This window comes from Lissotriton vulgaris, chromosome 8 (genome assembly GCF_964263255.1).
Source record: "Lissotriton vulgaris chromosome 8, aLisVul1.2, whole genome shotgun sequence".
Taxonomy (NCBI): Eukaryota; Metazoa; Chordata; class Amphibia; order Caudata; family Salamandridae; genus Lissotriton; species Lissotriton vulgaris.
Window position 1 is genome coordinate 150,353,402 of NC_141696.1, and position 22,813 is coordinate 150,376,214.

Below are 22,813 nucleotides of genomic sequence, written 5' to 3' on the forward strand. Positions count from 1 at the left end.
ACCCTAGACCACCTCCACTGGTCATTCATCAAGATCCTGTCACTTTACCACCTCTACCTTCTTCTGATGAAGAAGAGGAAGTAGTAGAAGAAGAGGAGGGACAGCAAGAGGAAGGAGAAATACAGGACGATGAATGGAATAACTATGTAATTCAGGATCCGGCATCCCCTGACCAGGCACAGGCGGATTCACCCCCAGAGGATATCGGGGGGTTTCATAATATTGTGGAAAGAGCTGCGGCAAGATTTAAAATCCAAATGACCACTCAAACCCAGGATTGCTTCCTGTATGACTTTAAAGAGCCATTCAAGAAGGATGTACGATCCATCCCTATTATTGATTACATCTGGAATCAGGGGGTAAAGATAATGAATAACCCCACATCTCTGCTTCCAGTTCCGCCCAGGCTCGACAAGAAATATAAGGCCCCAGACACGGCTCCGGCATGCCTTATAGGCCAAACGAAACCAAACTCTGTTATTACGCAGGCTGCACAGAGTAAATCTAGTAATCCGTCGGCCGCGCTGACTGCGCCACCAGATAAGGAAGGCCGTAAACTTGATAATATTGGTAAAAGGTTTTCATCCATGTCGGCCCTTTCTATCCGGGCGGCAAACTCACTGGCCCTCTTAGGACGATACAATCGCCAGATGTGGGCGGATATTGCCCCATATTTAGGAGCAATACCAGAAGAACAAAAGGAAGAGGCAAAGAAGATACTCCTTTAGGGCGAGCGATCTGCCTCGGAAATGATAGATGTGGCGATGGATATCGCCTCTACAGGATTTAGACAGATGGCAGGGGCAGCAGTCCTAAGGCGCCAGGGGTGGCTTAAAGCCACATCGTTCCGGACTGAGGTACAGACCAAGGTACTGGACATGCCGTTCGATGGAGTACTTCTCTTTGGGGAGCATATAGATGAGATGCTGCAGGGTATCAAAAAGGATACAGAGACCGCGAAAGCCCTGGGTACCCTCTAGTATAAAAATACTTCCTTTCGGGGCTCCAGAGGAAGAGGACAACAGACAAGAGGCGGCTATCAGGGATACAAAACCTCCTATGGCTCATCACAGCAATACAAGCCACAATACCAGCAGAGACAGCAACAAGGCCACTCATCGTACAACAAGTCTTCCTTTCGAGGAGGAGGCGGAAAAGAGGACACAGCCAGAAGGCAATGACCTCTTTCTCCCACAAGCCTCCACTTTTTCTCCGCATTACGCATTTGGAGGGAAAATATCGAACTTCCTACACAATTGGCAAAAAATCACAACGGATCGTTGGGTTCGCCAGCTGGTTCGGTTCGGACATACTTTGGAGTTCGTAGAGACTCCTCCTCCGAACCCCCCACGTCCTATGCAGCACAAGAATCTGCATCTCCTTCAAAAAGAACTCTCACTAATGCTCCAGAAAAGAGCCGTAGAAAGAGTTCCCCGAGGTCAGAGGGGGAAAGGATTCTACTCCCGATTCTTCCTAATATGAAAAAAGGAGAAAAAATGGAGACCTATATTGGACCTAAGAATCCTCAACAGATACCTCAAGAAACAATCGTTCCGTATGGTATCCATTCAAGAGGTGTTACAGCTACTCAATTCCAAAGATTTAATGGTGTCCTTAGACCTCCAGGACGCCTACTTTCATATACTGATCCACAAGAGTCACCAAGCAATTCCTGAGATTTGTGGTGGCGGGAAGGCACTACCAATTCAGAGTGTTGCCATTTGGCCTGAAGTCGGCACCACACATTTTTACAAAATGCCTGTCTCCTGTGGCAGCGTACCTTCGCCAACTCCATCACCAGGTTTCCCCTACTTGGACGACTGGCCCGTCAAGGCTCCTACTCTGGTAGGCGTAACCAGATCTTCCAACGCCTGTCTTCAACTCTTCGAGATCCTAGGACTTACGCTCAACCAGGAAAAGTCTGTCCTTCAACCATCGCAACGTCTCACCTTCCTGGGAGCAACTCTGGAAACACACCAGGGAAAGGCCTTCCCTTCACAGGAGCGTCAAATCAAACTAAGATCTCTGGCAAGCCGAGTTCGGACCAAAAAGACCATCAAGGTGCGACTCTTCAAAGCATTGTTGGGGCCCTGCACTGGTGGCTTCAAACAAAAAGTCTGAACCAGGGCCTTCCATTCCTGCTTCCAATCTCACCTCACGTAATAACAACAGATGCCTCGTTGGAAGGATGGGGTGCGTTCCTGCAGGAGCTCCGGATCAACGGCCAATGGTCACTGGCAGAAAAGCAGCTGCACATCAACCTGCTCGAGTTGAGGGCAGTATACCTGGCACTTCGAGCATTCCTGCCTCGGATCAGGAACTCCCCAGTGCTTGTGAGAACCGACAACACCACCATAATGCACTATTTGAACAAACAAGGGGGTACTCGATCGATGACGTTGTCTCAAGAATCTCAACGAATTTGGAAATGGCTACTCCAACACAACATTTCTCTTCGAGACGAGTATGTCCCAGTGGCAGACAATACCCTGGCGGACTCTCTAAGCAGACAACGCTCCATTTGCCACGAGTGGGAGCTCGACCAACAGGCTCTCATTGCAGTGTTCTCCCGCTGGGGCACACCTCACCTGGACCTGTTTGCGATGGAAATCAACGCAAAATGCCAACATTATGCAAGCTGGCTTCCCCAGACAGGATCTCTCTGGGATGCATTTTCGATCGCATGGTGCAACGTCTTTGCTTACGCATTTCCTCCATTTTCCCTGATTCCCAGGGTTCTCCGGAAACTGAAAACAGAGCATTGCACCCTGATCCTGGTAGCCCCAGCGTGGCCGCGCCAACACTGGTTTACAGAACTCCACCTTCTATCGCTGGAGCCGCCGATTCCATTCAGGCCATACCTGAATCTCCTCACTATGAACCAGGGGCAAATCCAGCATCCGGATCCGGCATCTCTCAGATTATCGGCTTGGCTCCTGAGTTCAGAGAGTTCCAGGACTTAGATATTCCTCAAGAGTGCAGAGCAGTCTTGGCTCGGGCCCGGGCTGACAGTACCAACAAGACTTATTCCCTTGTGGAAGAGGTTCTGTATGCGGTGTAAAGCTAACAAACTGCATCCATTTTCGTCATCTCGGTGCAAATGCTGCCTTACTTACTTCACCTGGCTAACTCGGGATTGGCCCACGCCTCAATAAAGGTCCACCTGGCGGCCATCTCTCGATTTAGGCGCTCTTCGTCTGGAACGTCACTATGGTCCAATAGATTGGTCAAGCAATTTCTGAAGGGGTTATTCAGAACATTCCCTCCAGTGAGACCGTTACCACCTACGTGGCAACTCAACATTGTCTTGGCTCAGTTGATGAAACACCCCTTTGAGCCAATTCATAAAGCAGATATCAAATACTTGTCATGGAAGACGGCTCTCTTATTGGCTCTCACGTCAGCAAGGAGAGTAAGTGAGCTTCAGGCTTTATCTATTCAGGACCCTTTCCTTCAGTTCAAACAGGACAGAGTCGTCTTAAGGACCAATCCTAAGTTCATACCAAAGGTTCCGTCTACTTTTCATCTCAATGAACCTATTGTTCTAAAATCTTTCTTTCCGAATCCATCCACGGCAGCGGAGAGATCTCTCCACTCCTTAGACATGAAGAGATGTCTGAAGTTCTACATCCATAGGACGGAACAGTTTCGAAAATCCAGCCAATTATTCATTGCCTTTAGCAGGCCCAGGAAAGGTCATCCGTTGACAAAGCAGAGTCTTTCAAGATGGATCTCTGCGGCCATTGCCTTCTGCCACCAACAAGCGGGACATCCTCTGCCTTCCAAAGTTCGGGCTCATTCCACAAGAGCAGTCTCCACTTCCATGGCGCTCTTTGCTGGGGTGCCCATTGTCAACATTTGTAGAGCGGCGACATGGAAGACACCACATACGTTCACCAGGCACTACTGCTTGGACTTAGAACTTATGAAGGATGCAGCAGTGGGACAAGCGGTGCTCCGCCAACTATTTCATTAGAGGTGAGCCTTCTTCCTCTCATCCCACCTTCCTATTGCCTTCTTGCACATTTCTTCCTCCTGATAATGTTTCCAGGTTCATGGTATTGCACTAATGATAAGGTATTATTAAGTGTCTTACATGGTGTATTATACGAAATGTGCTGACTATTGCTTGCTACTCTGATTCAGGCATGTGAATCTATGAAAGATACCCATAATACTAGATAAGAAATGTGTTACTTACCTGTAACTGCAGTTATCCAGTGTTGGTATCTTTCATAGATTCACATGCAACCCACCCGCCTCCCCTGGAAGGGCTCACCTTGGTTCTCTCAGTAGGTACTACTTAGCACTGTGCTTACGAAAATCTGAGGGACTAGGGCTCCTTCCAGGAAGGTTCTAGAGGGTGGTAGTAGCTGATTGGCTCCTGCCAAAGTTTGGTCCTTTTTACAAAAGGACTTAGAAAGGTTACTAATGTGAGGCCTCTGGTCTATTAGTATGTATATGTCTATATGACATAACTATTGTTATGTACCGGGGACTACCACCCCGACGACGGGGAATGATTCAGGCATGTGAATCTATGAAAGATACCAACACTGGATAACTGCAGTTACAGGTAAGTAACGCATTTCATCAAGGGGTCTGTAACCCATCAATAGTCTACAAAACCTAAGGGCACAAACCATTGATACATCCCTTTGCAGTTTGTAAATATGAAGGGGGGAATACCCCTTTCTCGCCCCAACTCTTTGCAATTCGAAAAGAGTCACAATGGAGGGTCTCTGAGGAAGTGACAGGCACAGCCTAGTCTTCCCCCAGGAAGTTTCATAAATAGAGGAGGCCAGACAGGGGATAGATAGGGACAGGGAGGACGTGGGTTTTAGGGTTAGTACTTAAGGAGCAAGGAGAGGTGGAGATAACCTCTTCTAGACTTCTTTTGCACCACTGGCAGGATAGGGGGAAAGTTGTGATCACCCACCCACACAATGGGGAGCGTTGTGGGGAGGGCTGTTGAATAGCGAATGCCATGATAAAACAGGTTGCAGGGGTGTCAGCTGGAGTTGGGGGGTGGAGAGTCAGATGCAGGTGTATCTATAATAAAGAGGTATCACACAGGATGCAGATTGAGAGGAATCAAGTAACATCATTACAATATCCACCCCTCAAGGGGATGAAGGGAGCACAGGTGAAGGAAGACGGTGTGTGGGATTCTTGGACCACGCTCTGCCTCCTTCATAAGATCTTCAAGTGGATCCCCACCGAGTCCAGGAAAACAGCCACCCATGCTCTTGTCAGCAGCAGACTCAACTATGGCAACACACTCGACGCCAGCACCACCCAGAAGCTCTCCAAAACACTGCAGATCGTCCAGAGCGCCTCCGCCAGACTCATCCAGAACAAGCCACACCACAACCACATCACCGGCCCGCTGAGAGACCTTCACTGGCTACCTGTTAATAACAGAATCACCCTCAAGCTCCTCACGCACGCCTACAAAGCCCTCCACAATGCAGCACCTGCATATCTCAACCAACGCCTCTCCTTCTACACTCCCACCAAACATCTCCGCTCCGCCCAACTGGACCTGGCTACCGTCCCACGGATCCACTAGACTATGGCTGGAGAAGTTACTTCTACTACCAAGCTGCGAAAACCTGGAACTTCCTTCTCTCTGCACCTCAAGCAATCACCATCGCTGCCGCAAATCAGGAAGCACCTCAAGACCTGCTCTTCGCCTGAACCACAGATCCCCCAACCCCCAGTACCTTGAGACCCTCACGAGTGAGTAATCGCACTTTATAAGACCACTGATTGATTGATTGACAAGAAGGCTTCTTTGCAGGGATGTTTTGCTAGGAAAAGTGAGAGAGAGAGATAGGGGAATAGAAGGAGGTCAGAGTGAAATGGAAAAGAATGATGGCAAGTAATGGAGTCTGGGGTGAAAGCTTGGTGAGACGTGAGAATTGTTGGGTGAAGAAGGAGTTTAATTATTAAAGATATTGGAGGTCATGTTAATGTAACCGTTTTTGCTAACCTGTCCAAATAAAATGGCCTTTTACGCTTCGTGGTGGTATGGCATATTATTATTTCATGAAGGCCTTTTGGTAATTCAGAAGGACTTTTCTGACTTTCTAAATGGTTTTTGTACATTTGCGATCGCAAACACTTTAATTTTTCAAATTGCAGAGAGTGAGAAAACAAAATTACGACAGCTGATATATATAACTACATAATAACATGAAACTGCAAAAAATGATGATAGGCGTGCCACAATGAAACACAACCAATGTCAACAGACCCCCACCACGACAGAGCCCTCAAGAGAGCCCAGAATCCGAAAGCACTATGGGACCATGGAAATGGTATTTATGCGCTATATAAATGCCTACAGCACGACATAACAATATGGCTATGTCTGGATTAAAGAAAATGGTGCTAGATCAATTAATTTTTGGAGGAACCCTGGCTTCATTCGGATGTTTATTTACTTTACAACAACGTTTAATATGGCACAATGTAACGTAACACAGATCGAACCTCAAATGTGTCTGTTTTACATACTATCTATTTCTTTCTAGTACCTTCTTTCTCTATTCTCGCTGGAAGGCGTCTTGTTCTTGTTAGCACATCAATCAGTTTTTAACTACCAGGCTGAAAACCACCAAATCACCTCGCACAATCGCAGGGAGACACTACAATCAGTCCCCGGGAAGCCCCCAATTTGAGGCTGGCAGCTGGTGCAGGCTGAGAGCTGATGGGAGGACGAGGGGGCTCCCCAGGGGCGTGTCCCAGCTGATGAGCCGGCCGGGGCTGATTTTACGCAGATTACTGCGCACTGACGCCATATGGGCCCGCCGGCAGGGGAGAATAATTGCATATCTGGGATCGGGCGAAAATTAATATAATACAGAAGTTTTAAAGGAATTTCCGATAAAACACTCATATATGTCAAGAAAAAGCATTCTGATGGAGTGGGAATTTAAAATGTACCACAATATACTGTTGTCGAATAAACTAGGCTCACCATAATTAATAGTGTGTCGTTTTTAATTCAATGCATTTTTATTGTGCATTATGAGTGTCCGGGGCCCGGGCGAGACAAAAGGACATTCAACAGCACAGCATGCAACGAATAGTAGAAGCTTGAGCTAAATATGTGTTTATTATGGTGTGCGTTCCTGCACGTCAAATGCAAGCTTCACGCGTGCCGTCAATTGACACAAGATGTCAGTGAGGTCACTGCTCGCGCTGGCAGGACTTCCCACGAGTCTTCCGGGGACAGGAAGATCAACACAGCCAGTAGGGGCGTAAACCATTCCAGCATACGTCACGCATGGACGCTGGCGTACCAATGCCCATTCTCACAGGCCATCAGACCTACATGGACCATCAAATAAAGACAAATGATAATGCTGGGCATCCATACACACAGACCATGAGACCCAGTCCCGAATCACACTGTAAACACCCATGCAGGCAACCTTACTTACACACAGACCAACAGACTCAAATAAGTGTCCAAGGGGGGACCCAGGGAGAGCCGTGCGCGAGCCGGTCTCTCCCCGGGTAGGTTCGCGCTAGGAGATGGCAACGACAGGTGGGGTTCTGATTAGTGAGGGACAGGTGGGGCAATTAGGGTCAGCACGAGGCAAGGTTTATTGCGCACTAGGGAGGTGGGCGGAGAGGTTCGTTTCTGTGAGGCGGTTCCCCCGGAGCTGCTGCCAGCCCCCTCCGGAGCGTCGGGCCCCCTGTAGCAGGTATGTCCTGCCCCTCGTGGGGCTGCTGGCTTGCGTGGGGTGTCCGGCGGGGGCGCTCTGGTGGAAGGCCCTGAAACTGGGGTGTGGCATTTTTAGGTTTCGACCTGGCCGTAGCACTGCGAAGCAGTGCTCCGCCCAGGCGAAAACTTTTGTTTACAGTATGGGGGACTTGAATCCGCCCCTTCTTCCATTGGCTAGCTCCATAAATGGAGGCTAGCCATTGGAAGACATCGTTGTCAATCAGTCTTTCCCAGTCAGAACGCGATTCGGGGGCGTTTCTGGGTCTCTTTTTAAGTCCCGCCCTCTCCTCTTCCCATTGGCTGGAATTTTACCTTCCAGCCAATGGAAAGGGGAGAGCACGCAAACACGCCCCCGAATCCCGAAACGACCTGTTGCTCTGTTCCAGACTTATTTTTTTCTGTTGGCCATGGTGCCTAGCATGATCAAAGGCATAGGTAAAGCTAGTACCTCTCAAATGCGAGACTTTTTGGCTTTGCCATCATGGCAACTGGTACTAGCATGTTTATTCGGAATCTACTCTTCTAAGATGGCTGCTAAACACTGCATCTAAAGAAGCTCATGCATTCACTTTGTGTTATTTTTCTACGTCCATAAGACTTTGGAAGAAATCTATGCTTTCCCAAAATAGTTTAACACTGGAGTTTAAATTGTTTATGGGCTGTCAATTCCAGTGTTCATATAATCCCTGCAGCGCTGTTTTGAAGGAGCAGGCGAGCAGCAACTGAATGTAAGAGAGTGAAACTAGTTGTCCTGTGTCTATGACTACGTTCGAGTTGATAGCGTCCATTCGCTTTGACGTCAGGCTACGTTTCCTGTTGCTCAGTAACGTGGGTGTTCCTCTCATTGTCCAATAAGCTCGAAGTAGGATTTCGGAGGTGGCCAATCGTTGACGGGCAGCAGTTTAAAGGTATTTAAAGCGGGCAGTTTTGAATTTAAACAGTGCTTTGCTGGGCTTCTGGCTGTGGTGTGGTCTTGAGAGAGAGACAGAGGGGCAGCGGACCAGGCGCGGCCATCTTCCGTGTTCTAAATTTTGGATTAAAATATCGATCAAGACGCGGGCTTTTAATTTCCCGCAAGCAACGTTGTAGCCTGCTTGTGAGTAGTGCATGGGGTTTTGGAAGAAAGTCGTAACTCGTATGTCCACCCACCTACCAGGCATCTTAGAGACGCAGGATAGCCTAGGGACCACAGCGGTGCTTCCTGTAAATTATAAGATGGTAGTGTAGCAGGTTCTTAACTGGGCCTCAAGTCAAAATACACTTTGGGTTTGATGTTTTATGTTCCTGCGAGAGTGGTAAAGGCAGCACTGTCCCAGAAACGAATAAAAATGTAATGGTGACCTTGCTACGACAATAAACATATTTTTAAATAAATAAAGGCAGCACTGTCCCCAAATCGCTAATATTGCATGTAGGCCGCAGGCTTGATAGCTCTCTATTTTATTTTGTGGTAGTAAGTCATGATCCTTATATTGTATATGTTCTGAGATTCCACGTTAACTTGGATTACCCATACGCTGTATGGTTTGTGCAAGTAATTTACTTCCGAGTAGCCATTCTACACGCTTGAATCCCAAATTCTACCGATCAATGTGATCGAAATTAAGTATTTGGACAGACTGGTGTGTGTAATATATATATACAAACTAATCAGAGCTGCGAGTTTTACACACACCAGCGGAAATGAGGATGGGTGTGCGTGCTGTAGGAGAGTAGGGTCTGCAATCCTATGATCACCCCAGATTTTTGCTTTTTGCTTCACTGGTTTACGACTTCTCTGGCTGTGGGCCTGCTAATCAGACCCACAGCCTTGCTGTTCTCTCACTAAATTGACACGTGTACCTTAGGTGAATTTACCAATTGGTACTGGGCCACCTTATCAGACCCTGTAACTCAGGGCATAGGTGTACCCAGGGCCTACCAGGGGCTGCAGCATGTATTATGCCACCCCTGGCTGGCCATGTAAATCTGGCACAACTGGCTGCACGACAGCTGGGGCAAGATGGTGTACTCACCCTTTGCTTTAGATATAGTATGCCTATATCTAACCCTAAAATGGACACATAGATTCCTATCAGTCACTCCTATGGCAGGCCTTGACAATCCTGAAGGCAGAGTGCTTGGAATCATGTGAGATGGTGCTCTGGCATGAGCTGAGCCAGTTTGCAGCTTGCGGAACCAAGTTCTAATAGCTGTTCCATGATAACGCATACCATATACTCTTAAGTGCATTATAATCCTCGCGGTTATATGCTAACTCTGGTATCGCTTTATCAAAACATGTCGAGTAAGGTGTCATACGAATTGGAATACTAACCCCTCGCCAATTCTGGCGACGGGGTTAGCATTCCACCCTTCTAGAGGGACACAACATGTATGTAACTGTGAACCCCGGTTAAAGTTAACTCGAGCCTCAGCATCACAAAATGGATGCTGCCACCACAGACACAAGTCTGACCCCCTGCAGCTGGGAGTCCTTCCAGCGAGGGGAGCTTGGACAAAGGGTTTCCTGTCAGGGGCGGTGCTAGCACCATCCCAGACAGGGTTTTGTGTATCCTGGGTAGGCAGGGCTTTAGAGGAAGGTGACTGCAAGTGGCACCCCAGTGCTCACTATGCATAGGCCGGCTAGAACCAGTTCCAGGGGCACACCAGCCCCTGGCCTGGGGAAAGTCCGGCATGGGAGAGGGGTGTAACCACCCCCCTTCCTGGTCCCACCCATGGGCAGTACCTAGTCGCGTGCCAGCCCCTTTTGCTAGTATAAAGATAGGAGCGGGCCCCCTTCCAAATTAGATCATCTTTGAATCCTGAAACTACTTTCTACGAAAGGAACTCAAGACTTCTTCCTAAGATTTCTCCCTTGTGACTAAAGAGTAGTCACCCTGCATCCACAGGCACCACCTAAGAACACTGCGGTTTGCTGCACGTCCTTCCTCCGTAATCCGACTGACCAGCACGACGAGACCCGGCTTCCCTGGCACCTCTGACCTCTTCCTACCTCTACAGCTAAGCTGAGAACCGTAGGTGCGACGAGACCTTGAGGGACCGGCCATCATCAGAATTGCACGACTTCTATCCAGCACGACCGCCGAGGGATCCTCGAGTGAGTGCTTTGGGGTCCGAGAAGCCCCGACCCTGAGCATCTCCAGCACCGAAGTCCAGCCCCCCAGCATCCACGAGCTCTGCGTGGGGCCCTTCTGCTCCTTGCTGCTCACCGCATTGTCCAGGTCACTTGCCCGTTGGCTACTGGCCCGTTTGACGACGAACTTCGACACTTCCGCCGCTGGTCTGGTTGCTCCAGGCTGGCCCTTGCTCCCCTCCAACAGAGGAGCACCCCAGACCCTCCTGGTCCACTCCAGATGCCATCTTAGGTCCACCGCGTGGGCTTGCATTTGCCAAGACTTGTTGCCCCAATCCTGGGCCCAGCGACGTCGACAGCAGATACCACCGTGGGACAGCTCGCCCTCCATCCTGGTCACTGACAACGCCTCCTGGTCCGAGAGGCTGCAGAGCACAGCGTCACCCACTCACCTGGTCGAGGTGACTCCATCCGGTGCCATCCTGGTGCCCATCTAATCACTGGCTAGTGATTCAGAACTTGGTCCCCTCTGCTTACAGGTATCCATCTTCTTCAACCCAGGCTTGGGTTGCATCGATCCATCTTCACTGGTCGCCTGCCAGCAACTTCTTCCTTCAGGCTCCTGGTTCCTCAACGAGGATTCCCGACGACACTTGAACCCTATGCAGCCGCAGCCCCTGGGCTAGGTAAACCGAGTACCACGGTGCTCCAGCGTAGATCCACTCTCTAAGTGTCTAGATCCACTTTCGTTTTTGACCTACCTAGTCGGGTTCGCCCGAGAACACTAACTTTTGCTTTTACTAGCCTCCATAGACTTTGTCCCGCATCCCGCGTGAGAGTGCACACTCTGCACCCGAGTCCCCTAGGCCTCCTGCTAGTAATCTGAAGGTTCAGTAGTCCAGTCCTAGCGATTCCAAACCCTATGAGATTAGTACTTACCTTCTAGTAATTTCGCATTCCACTTTTGTAGTATATGGTTTTTCGTGCCCCTCGGGCATTTGTGTAAATTGTGCAACTTATAGTATTTTCGTAAGAGTTTTGTTGTGTGCTTAGTACCCTGTCCTCATAAAGAGTACAGGGTTGTTGTGATCTAAATAAATACACTGTTTATTTTCATAACACTTGTGTGGTGTCCTTTCACTTGGTGTTCAAGGGGTATATGTGATGGTATAACAGCTGGCTTAACACGCCCTCTAGAGTTTAGCCCGAAGACTGCTCGTATCCATGCTACTAGGATAGCTGGTCTATAAGGTTGACTCACAACCAATCATTAATAAGGGTTGTTTGGACTGATACAAAGTGCTCACTAGAATAGTGAGCATTATATTTCAGGCCAACTTCTCACATTGGTGAGCAGCGGTTGGGATTTGAGCTTGCTGTTGTTTTACCACACGTATCCTAAGAATATCATTGTGAAAGATCACATAGGTATTAAGGTACATATAATTTAGCTTAGAATACTCTGAGTTCTACTGAACCAGCTGTTGTAGTTCAACAAGGCTTAGCACACCTTGACTACAACTCTTAGCAAGGGATCAGTAGGCAAACAAATAGTGTTGGTAGGTGCATCACTTACACCACACTAGAAGCATGTCTAACCACGGAGAGTCTTCAGAGACCCCTCTTGTGGTTGTGGACCCTCCACAGGTCCCTTCTAGATATGCTGCTCTTAACTTCCAGGAGATGAGACAAATCTGTACATCCAGGAAGCTAAAACAGGGTTCTAAGCCTACCATTCCTTTTCTGATTGGTCTCTTAGAGACCTATGATGCTAGGAGGACTGCTAACCCAGATTCTTCTAATCCAGATGGGACTATGCCCCCCTTAGAGGGAACCACTGGTGACCCTGACCACCACCTCCAGGCAACAGATGATTCTGAGGAGGAGGAAGAGGAGTTATCAGAGGATGAGGCAGACAAAGGTCAGGTAGAAGTCAGCAGTCTCACTAGGACCAACTTAAGTAGGCATGAGAATGGATTTGGGGGACCCCCAGGGCCACTCTCAGGCAGACTTAACCTTGGGAATGGACGAGTTAGGTCTCTATCCAGAGGCTCTAACAGATCCATTCGAACCAATGGCTCTCAGACCTCTTCTCATAGAGGGATGTCTTCCCCTAAGAGAAGGTAGCATGAAGCTAAAATGAGGGAAGCCAATCTGAGGATTGAAAGGGAAGAACTTGCCCTGGCCAAAGAGAGGCTTGCCTTTGCTAGAGAGCAAAAGTTAAGTGGGTTAGATCTCACTGGTGGCAGCATTCTCCCAAGAGAAAAAGACAGGAGTTTAGACACTAGACACCTGAGTAAGATAGTGCCCCCCTTTAAACAAGGGGATGATATCCACAAATGGATAACTGCTTTGGAGAGGGCCTGCACTGTCCAGTGCGTCCCCCAGAGTCAGTGGGCAGCTGTCTTGTGGCTCTCCTTTGAAGGCAAAGGTAGAGATAAGCTCCTCACTACTAGAGCTGAGGATGCTAACAATTACCAAGTCCTGAAAAGTACACTGATAGATGGGTTTGGCCTATCCACTGAGCAGTACAGGTTGCTGTTCAGGGATACCTAGAAAACTCAGTCTCAGGATTGGTCTGATTTTGTATATTGTGCCACTAAGGCTTTGGAGGGCTGGTTGCTGGGCAGTAAGGTTACTGATTATACAGGATTGTACAATCTGATCATGAGGGAACAGATTTTAAACGATTGTCAGAACCAGTTGTTGCATCAGCACCTTGTTGACTCAGATCTGACCTCTCCCCAAGAATTGGGAAAGAAGGCAGACAGATGGGTCAGAACGAGGGTTAAGCAGAACCAGGGCCAGAACCAGGGTGGTCAGAAGAAAGCAGACCAGAAGGGTAAAGATACCAAAGTTGAACAAAATGACCAGAAGTCTTCGACAGGTCCCCAACAATCCAAAGAGGGTGGGGGTCAGGCTTCCCAGAAGAAGAAGACTCAAGAAGGCCAGTCTAAAAGGTGGTGCCAATACTGCAAAAGTAAAACTCACTGGTTTAGTGAGTGCACCAAGAAAGGAGGGCAAACTCCTGCCACTGCAGCCCCTAAGGCAACTGCACCCCCTAGTACAGTCAGCAGTGGTAGTGCACCTCCCAAGGGATTAGTTGGGTTAACCTTGGGTTCTGAGGGGTATGACAACTTAGTTGGCACACTCACTCAGACTGTCCTTGTCTGTACAGGGGATGTGGATATATCCCCTGATGTCAGTCCCAATACGTTGGGCAAATACAGGCAGACACCTTTGATAAATGGCAAAATGGCTCAGGCCTATAGGGACTCTTGTGCCAGTGTCACCATGGTGACACCTAACTTTGTGGACCCTGGACAGATCATGCCAGGTACAGATTTCCTGGTGACCAATGCCAGCAACGTCACTACCAGCCATAGTATGGCGATTATTGCTTTCTCCTGGGGAGGGGTAAGTGGCCAAAAGAAGGTTGTAGTTAGTTCAGACCTCCCAGTGGATTGTTTGTTGGGCAATGATTTGGAGTCATCACAATGGTCAGAAGTGGAGCAGAGGACTCACATGGAAATGTTAGGCTTGCCAGCACATGTGCTTGCTGTGACTAGGTCACAGGCCAGAAGATGCCCCACTGAACAGGTGCTGGATCCTGGAACAATGGACCAGACACCTTCCAAGAAGAAGAGCAGTAGGGTTAAGGCATTGCCTTCCCCCTTGCCCCAGGTTGTGGATCAAGTCTCAGAGGAGGCTGACCTACAGGAACTGAGGGAAACTGAGCCTAAAGAATTTGAACTTGATCAAGTTGAATTTCTGGGCTCAGGGGGACCCTCCAGAGAAGACCTGGGGAAGGAACAGTTAGACTGCCCTTCCCTTGAACCCCTCAGACAGCAGGCTGCTGCTGAGGCTGCAGGGAACGCCACAGGTACCCACAAGGTATACTGGGATGATGGACTCCTGTACACTGAGGCAAGAGACCCCAAACCTGGTGCAACCAGGAGGCTGGTTATCCCCTTGTCTCAGAGAGGTTTCCTTCTTTCCTTGGCCCATGAGATTCCCTTAGCAGGACACTTAGGCCAGACAAAGACTTGGGACAGGCTTGTCTCACACTTTCACTGGCCTCACATGAATGGCATTCTGGTGTTTAATGGTCAGCGCTATTTTCTTTCACTTGCCCCATGTGCTGTCACTGGGGTTCCTGCGATTCCTGCGGTGTTACCTGGTCATGTTGAGAATGTGGTGGGGCAGGTTGCCTTTTTTGCCTAATGTTTCTTCACCCTTTACCCAGGGTAGTCATGCTGCCAGTGCGGAGCTCAGCCCCCATGCTGTTCAAGTGAGTGGGGGTTGACCTGGTGCCTCCTGGGGGGGCTGTTGGACCCCCCCCCCCCTGCTTCCCACTGTTTTTCCCCTGCCTTTCGGGGGTGTGCATATTGTTGGGGACGACTCGGCTGCCCCCATTAACCCCCCTCCTGTGTCTTTCCCCAAGCCTAAGGGGGCGCCCCTTTATTTTCTGTCCGGCGGCATAGGCCTTTGAGTGGCTGCCGCTGGGTGTGGTTGGGCACTGGTGGGGTTTAGGCGGTGGCTCCTCTGGGTGCGGATGGGGGGTTAGGCGCTTCGGTGACGGCGCGGTCCGGTCTGAGCGGCCTTCGGCGTACGGCACCTGCTACAGCACGTCATTCTGTTTCAATACCAAGTGGTTTGCAGGCTGCCCCAACGGCGGTTTCTGGGGAGGGGAGAGCGGAAGGGGTTTCTGGAGCGGATTCCTCTTTTCAGCGGCAGGGTGGGGAGGTTGGTAATGTTGCACCGGTTTGGACACACCTTTTTTCCTTTGTACCACACAGTCTGCTTCCTCTCACATTTTGTTTGCCTTTGATACTTACACAGGTGCCCCCATTGCCTACGCTATGTTTATGCTGGTGCCTGGTTGTCTAGCTTATATTGCAGTATTAAACCTCTACTTGTTCTTGGTTTTCCTTTGTAACCTGCACATTTGTCACTTTTTCCTCCTGGCGCTTTTACTACCCATGTATTTTGTTTTCTCACAATTTTTGCTTTTATCTCATGTTACTTAACGTCTGCTTTTGTAATTTGTTCACGTGTAATGTTCTCCTCATGTATCAGTCTGTTCTTTTTGGGGAGCGCTCTGGCGCCTTCGGGTGGGGTTTGCGCTTTCTGGAAACCAGTGAATGGCTGACTAACTACATACATATATAACTTTAAATTTTGCATAAGTTGCAGGGGGGATGCACAGAGGGAACTTGTGCGGGTGCAGGCTGTAGGGTCGCACAATGAGGAGGTTGGTGCTTATAGTTATCTCTGTATACATGGGATGGGTTACGCAGGGGTATACTCTTCGTGTTACTTAGGAATTGTATAGTACAAAGGGCTAATGCATATACTAGTGCTTAGAGTTATCTCTATATACATAGGATGGGGATGCGAATGGATCTACTCTAAGCGTCACATCGGCATGGTTCTGGGTACAATGGCCCCTCCTCGTGCCCCTGTTTCTCCGCTGTGTAGGTAGGCTGGCCAGGTATTCGCTACGTCTCTCCAATTAATTGGCAGAGCTTATGTGCTGTCCCCCTCTCCCAGCAGGTTCAGCCTGGGGCCCTTGGTTCACTTGTTTCCTCTGTTGGCTTGTTTGTGGGGCATGGCGGTGTGTTGCCACCGAGCTACGCTCCTTTTCCTTTGTGTAGCAAGGTGGTTGGGCCTGACTCTATGCATGCTGCGGTGTCCTTGTCCGGGAGCCTGCTCCAGGTGGCGATTCATGTGCGGTTGTTTCCACTGCTGTGGCAGGGGTTTGTGGGTATATCAGTATGGTGCAGTCTGGCTTGAGCGGCTACAACGGCAAGGATACAGCTACAGTTCGTCGGTCTTCGGCTGACAGGACACAGTTACGGGCTGAGCAGGAGGCGTTTCAGTCTGGGGTGGAGGGCATTGGAAGGGGATCTGGAGCGGATTTCTCTTCTGGAATGTGAGGCGCAGTGCGCAGTGAAGTTATCCACTGGCATTCTACCGTTGTCGGACTTGGTGATGGCAAGTTGCCTAAGGGCTGTGGGGTTTATGTTGGACATGATGATGACCTTATTTTGGATGTCTCTAATGATAACAGGGAGGGGGGTGAATTACGAATTGAGGATGTTGTACATGTTCAAGTCACAAATGAGAGTGGTGGGTTGGGGCAATCTGTTTCTCTCAGTATTTTGCAGGAGTCCTGTGCGGACGATGCAAAAGTTCAAGTCTCATCGTCCATCAAGTCGCGTCAAGGGGACCCTGAGTTGTTTCAACAGAGAATGACGCGGTATCAAAAGTAAGGAAGGCTGTTTGGCAACAAGGGGAGAGTCTCCCAGTTTCGTACTAGCTCTATTGGTATTGGGATGAGGTTGTTGGGGAGCAAGTTGCTCTTCACACGCTGCTTGTGCGGCAAGCTGATGTGAACTATAAGTTTGGAGGGGACGATGCCACCATTTTACGTGAGCGGACAGGGGACGCTGTTGCGGGCTGCCCCAACGGTGGTTTTTTGGGGAGGGGAGAGCGGAAGACGTTTCTGGAGCGGATTCCTCTTTTCAGGATCAGGGCGCAGTGCGCAGTGCTGGTATCCAAAGGGAGTATTATGACGGAGGTGTGGGAGATGGGGAGATTCCTGGTGGAAGTGGAAATTATGTTGGGGATGATGTCTTGCATTGGGATATGGATGATAATGATTTGGACGAAGGAGAAGTACGTGATGGGGAGGTTAGAAATGTTGTCATAAGGGTTTGGAAAGGGGGCAATCCCATGTTGTTCGTTTTTTGCAGGAGTCTGGTGCGGACCACGCAAAAGTGAGTTCCGTCTTCAACAAAGCCCCTCCAAGGGGATTTCTGCGGTGTTTCGACAAAAGTTGGCGCAGTTGCCTAAAGGTCAGGATGGGTGGTGGTCTGTGTGGGGAAAGAAAAAAAAAACAACCAGGGGAGAGTCTCCCAGTCAAACGTACTCGTTCTCTTGGTGTTGGGGATGGGATTTTGGTGAGCAAGTTGCTCTTACCAAGCTGTCTGAGTGGCATGTCGCTGTGAATTAAGTCACAAGGGGATGATACCGCCGTTCGAGCGGGGCTGACAGGGGATCATGCTCACACAATGACTTCAAGTGAAGGGGTCTAGTCGGTTCACAAAAAGTTTCCTTACTCTGGAATTGGTATGCCGTTAGGTTCACACTTATCAGAGAAGCCTAAGTCTAGGATTTGGAGTTACGAGTTTCTTGATGTTTTCAGCTGCCATCTCTGGCACATTGGCGGGGGTCTCTTTTTATGGGCTGCTGCGGTGGGGAAGAGATCCGGTGGGGAGGGTTGTTGGTCAAGGTTTTGAAGGGCCCGGGTAGGCTGCAGTCTGTTTCCAGGTGTTTGAGCCGGCCGGTCACTTCGGATTGCTCCAACAAATGTTGTTTCAATTAAGGGGTTGCTGTTATGATGAGTTTGAGTATTTCAAATTTAGGTTGTGTTTTTGTGTGGTTGTTTTTTGGGGGGGGCCTTTCGGGCCTCTGAGCTTTTGGGCTTGCGCACCAGGGTGGGCATGACCAGTGAGGAAGTGGTTCTTGAATCAGATAGGTTGCGCTGTTTGCGCGCTTCCAAAACGGACCAGCTGGGTAGGGGTAAGTGGGTTTTCTTGGTAGGAGTGGTGTTGTGGCTTGTTGCCCGGTGTGTGAGTGGGAGTGTTTGTGAAGCCTGGTGCTTTTTCGTCTGGTGTGATCTTTTGTTACGCTGATAGCAGTCCCGTTACAGATGTCCAGTTATTGGCTGTGTTACGGAAGGTACTGTTGACTTTGGGGTTGGAGCCTTTGCAGTTTGGCACTCATTCATTTTGGATTTGGGCGGCGACGGAAGCTGCCCGGCTGGGGTGGGATTGGTCTCAGATCCGGAGAATTGGGAGGTGGAGGTCCAGGTGTTGCGAGAAATATGTGCGAAAGTAGCCCATCCTTTCTTCGTTAACATTTCTTTTTCTCCTAGGTCCATGGCTCAGGCTGGCTGGCTTGAAACGGAGGGTGTGGATTATTGGACACTCCTTCGTGATATGGGCCCCAGTGGCTGCAGAAGGGCAACTCTGTGGGCGATCTTTGGGTCTTAACAGTTCAACACATGTGGTTGTTTGGCATGGTATTGGGGGTATGCGTTGGGGGGGTTGTTTACTTTGCTGACTACTCTTTGTGTTATGGGTGGGGGCCAGCCTGACCTGTTAGTCATTCATCTGGGCGAGAACGCCCTGGTCTCTTTATCTGGCTTAACTTTGATTAAAACAATGCAAATGGATCTGAAAGTACTCCGAGACACATGGGCGAGCACCATGATGATCTGGGCAGAATTTGTGCCTCGACTTCACTGGACTGGTGCACGGAAGGATTCTGCGATGGACAAGGCGCGGAAGATGCTGAACCGTTCTATGCGATTGTTTTGTAAAGATTTGGGTATTTATGCTTTGTCTCACCCTCATTTGCAGGTTTCGAATGGCACCTCTTTCGTGCGGATGGTGTCCACCTTTCTCGCATGAGTCAATCAATTCATCTTTTAGAATTACGCGATTTAATTGCAAAGTTCTTGATGTTCAATTGTGGTGCTCTCAGAGTTCAATTTAACTGTTGGGGTGGGGCAGGAAAACTCTAAAGGTTTTCCTGGGTGGCGGATTTTAGTGGGGGGTGGGCAGCCTGGAGCGGGTTGGTCCATCCTCAATAGACAGTTGTAGGAAAGGAAGGGGTATACATAAGAGTTAGGGGCTTCTGGTTTGGTTAGGTTTAACTTGGTGGGGGGTTTATCAGTGGGTAGGAATGACCTGTTAGGCTGAGAGCAATTTGAATTAATAATTAAATAAATAAATAAAGAAGTGGTTTGATGTTTTGTCTATAACCGATCTTAATAAAGTGGCCTTTCTTGCTGACTAAGAAGTTGTGGACATGGACTTTATTGCGCGAGGGGGGACCCGGGGAGAGCCGTGCGCGAGCCGATCTCTCCCCGGGTAGGTTCGCGCTAGGAGATGGCCACGACAGGTGGGGTCCTGATTAGTGAGAGACAGGTGGGGCAATTAGGGTCAGCACGAGGCAAGGTTTATTGTGCACTAGGGAGGCGGGCGGAGAGGTTCGTTTCTGTCCCACCCACCCTCCCCCTTTTTTTTCTTTAGGCCTTTTTTGCTTTTTCCAGTGCTTTCCGTGCTGGTTTAGTTGTTTTTTATTTTTGCCACTTTAGGACAGGTTGTTTTCCTTTGTAGGCGGATTTTAGTGGGGGGTGGGCAGCCTGGAGCGGGTAGGTCCATCCTCAATAGGCAGTTGTAGGAAAGGAAGGGGTATACATAAGAGTTAGGAGCTTCTGGTTTGGTTAGGTTTAACTTGGTGGGGGGTTTATCAGTGGGTAGGAATGACCTGTTAGGCTGAGAGCAATTTGAATTAATAATTAAATAAATAAATAAAGAAATGGTTTGATGTTTTGTCTATAACCGATCTTAATAAAGTGGCCTTTCTTGCTGACTAAGAAGTTGTGGACATGGACTTTATTGCGCGAACAAATAGAAGTGGGGGAGACAAGCACATGGACCAACATAGAAACGGGCAAAAATGTACGCGTGAAAACAGATGAACAGACATGCAAGTATTCATTCATACAGGCCAGTGGCTTGCCGCAAACTGACGGGACACATAAAGACTGACATACAGGCGCCCTTACACACAGACCAACAGATATTCAGCCACCCAAGAACACAAGCCAAACAACAACTAACCCCTTAGCCTTCAGAAGAGTTACATACAGCTCTGCACAAAAACCAGCAAAGATGCATATAGGCTTCCATCAACCTCTACACACAAAGAAAACAGGCACAGAGACCACATACACAGTTACAGAAAACAGATAGTCACCAATATAGCCTGAGAATGTGACAATGATGGTGGGCGTCCCCTGCATACCACACCCTTTCCAAAGGACATCCTCTTTATTCATGACCAGGTCCTGCAAATCATTTTAACTTGTCATCCTACCCACCCCAAGGCACTCTAAAGCCAACACAGCGTGGGTAGTAGTGTTTAAAATGACACTATATACTTCAGGTTACTTGGCTGGACTAGCCCCAACATAGTTGTAGGGCTCAGTTCTTTGCCCCCTTCACAAGAAGCAATATTTGTGGAAACTATCGCAGGATTGCTCAGCGAGATGTGGGGGCTAAACAACACGCCTCCCTACTTTTGAATGATTTAAAGAGATGGTTGGGGGAGCTGGCGTAAATCCCATGGAATCAACCAGGGTTCAGCGACACTCACCGCACTATGGAGACCATCATGACATTAGCAATACTTGCTTCCAAAAAGATGGGGAATAAACCCAAGTCTGTTGAAAGCTATCCAGGTGTTACACACCAATACTTAGGTCAAAGTGAAACTGGGCGATGGTAAGTATATGTCCAAATGGTTCTTGACAACCAGGGACCTCAAGCAAAGCTGTATTTTATCCCCAATTCATTTTGATCTTTATTTTGGTGCCATTGTAACTAAGTTGTATACTCAAAGAGATTGCCCAGAAAATTGGAGGAAGGACAAATCATGTCTTAATGTATGCAGACAACACTGTAATCTTTTATCAAATGAGTGTCTGTCTGCAACATACACGGCAGCACTTTGAAACATACTGCACAAAGAACTATCTAACAGTAAAATACAATAAATCAAATGTTCTACATTTCGGAAGCAGAAAAAGCAAACCAAGCGGATACTACACAAATGATAAAAATCATGTCAGCTAATTTATTCAGCTAGCTGGGCCATTGAATGAGTAATTCATTTATTCATTAAAATTAAGGCCATCACCCTTACATATACATTGCTAAATCTTGTATGCAATTTTTTTGTACCATTGTTGAACCCACTGTTTGATGTCATCAAAGCTAAATTCATGCCAGCTTTAAGGTATGGCAGTGAAATCTGTTCAGGTTGCCTTTTTCTCTCCTGACATCTACATTGCAAGCGCAAATTAGTGTAGAATTTAATCTGATTATTCAGTCTTCATATCAGGTAAGGGTGGGCGGTAAACTCTGCTGCTTTGGCGGGGTTTGCAGAATCTTGCCAACTTCGCCCTCCAAGCTTGGAGTGGCGCATGGCAGAGTTTTCTCTTGCACGCAGCTCGTGAATTATAAGTTGTCGAGTGTGAGTGAGAAAATTAAGAGCTAGACCTCCTCCCGGTGAGATTTCTCAATGCGAGGGAGCGGGTGGGGGGTTGTGACAGATCGCTACTGCTCACGTTGAGAAAGTTGCCCCCCTAATATTTTATAATGGGCAGTCAATAGGTGTATGTTATCTGTTCCTTCTCATCTCAGCTGTTTATCGTTTCCTTTTTGTTTTCCTCTTTTGACATATCATTAATGTGACTAAAATATTAGGATACAAGTGGTGTGCACTATTCAGTCAGTATTGTACACGACAATATGTGAGTCTTTGTTTTGGGAATATAACATTTTGTAAGTATCGTAGCTATTATTTTTTGTGATTAATAAGCTAGCACATTGGCAACCGAAAGAGTGTTTATCATAATGGACGAACCTGATTGAGATGGGCAGTTCGCGGGCGGGGGGGCGCGGTTCACAAACACTCCCCATCACTGAGGACATGGTCCTTACGTCCCGCTTTGGGTGGATGAGAGATTGCAGGGGTTGGGTGGAGGGTCAGGTGGGGTGGGGGGTGGTATGTTCTGGGGAAAAAAATAATAATCCATGAGGACACTTTCTTGCGATATGTGATAAATAGGGGTCTATGGCACATGTTCTATCGGGTTAAACTTGCAGTGGATATAAATGGCGGATAAAGGTATTAGATTAGGGTCTTTGAATGTTAGGGGCTTAAACCATCTTAATAAAAGGCAGCGGGTGACTAGCGAACTGCAGATGCTTCAGTGCGATCTGGTATGTCTCCAGGAAACCCACATTGCATGGGCCAAGAGTAAACTATTATTGGAACTGGGGTACACGGTATTGGCTTGCACTGAACAAGCCATTACATCAAGGGGTGTTGCTATTCTGGCGAAAAAACACATTTTT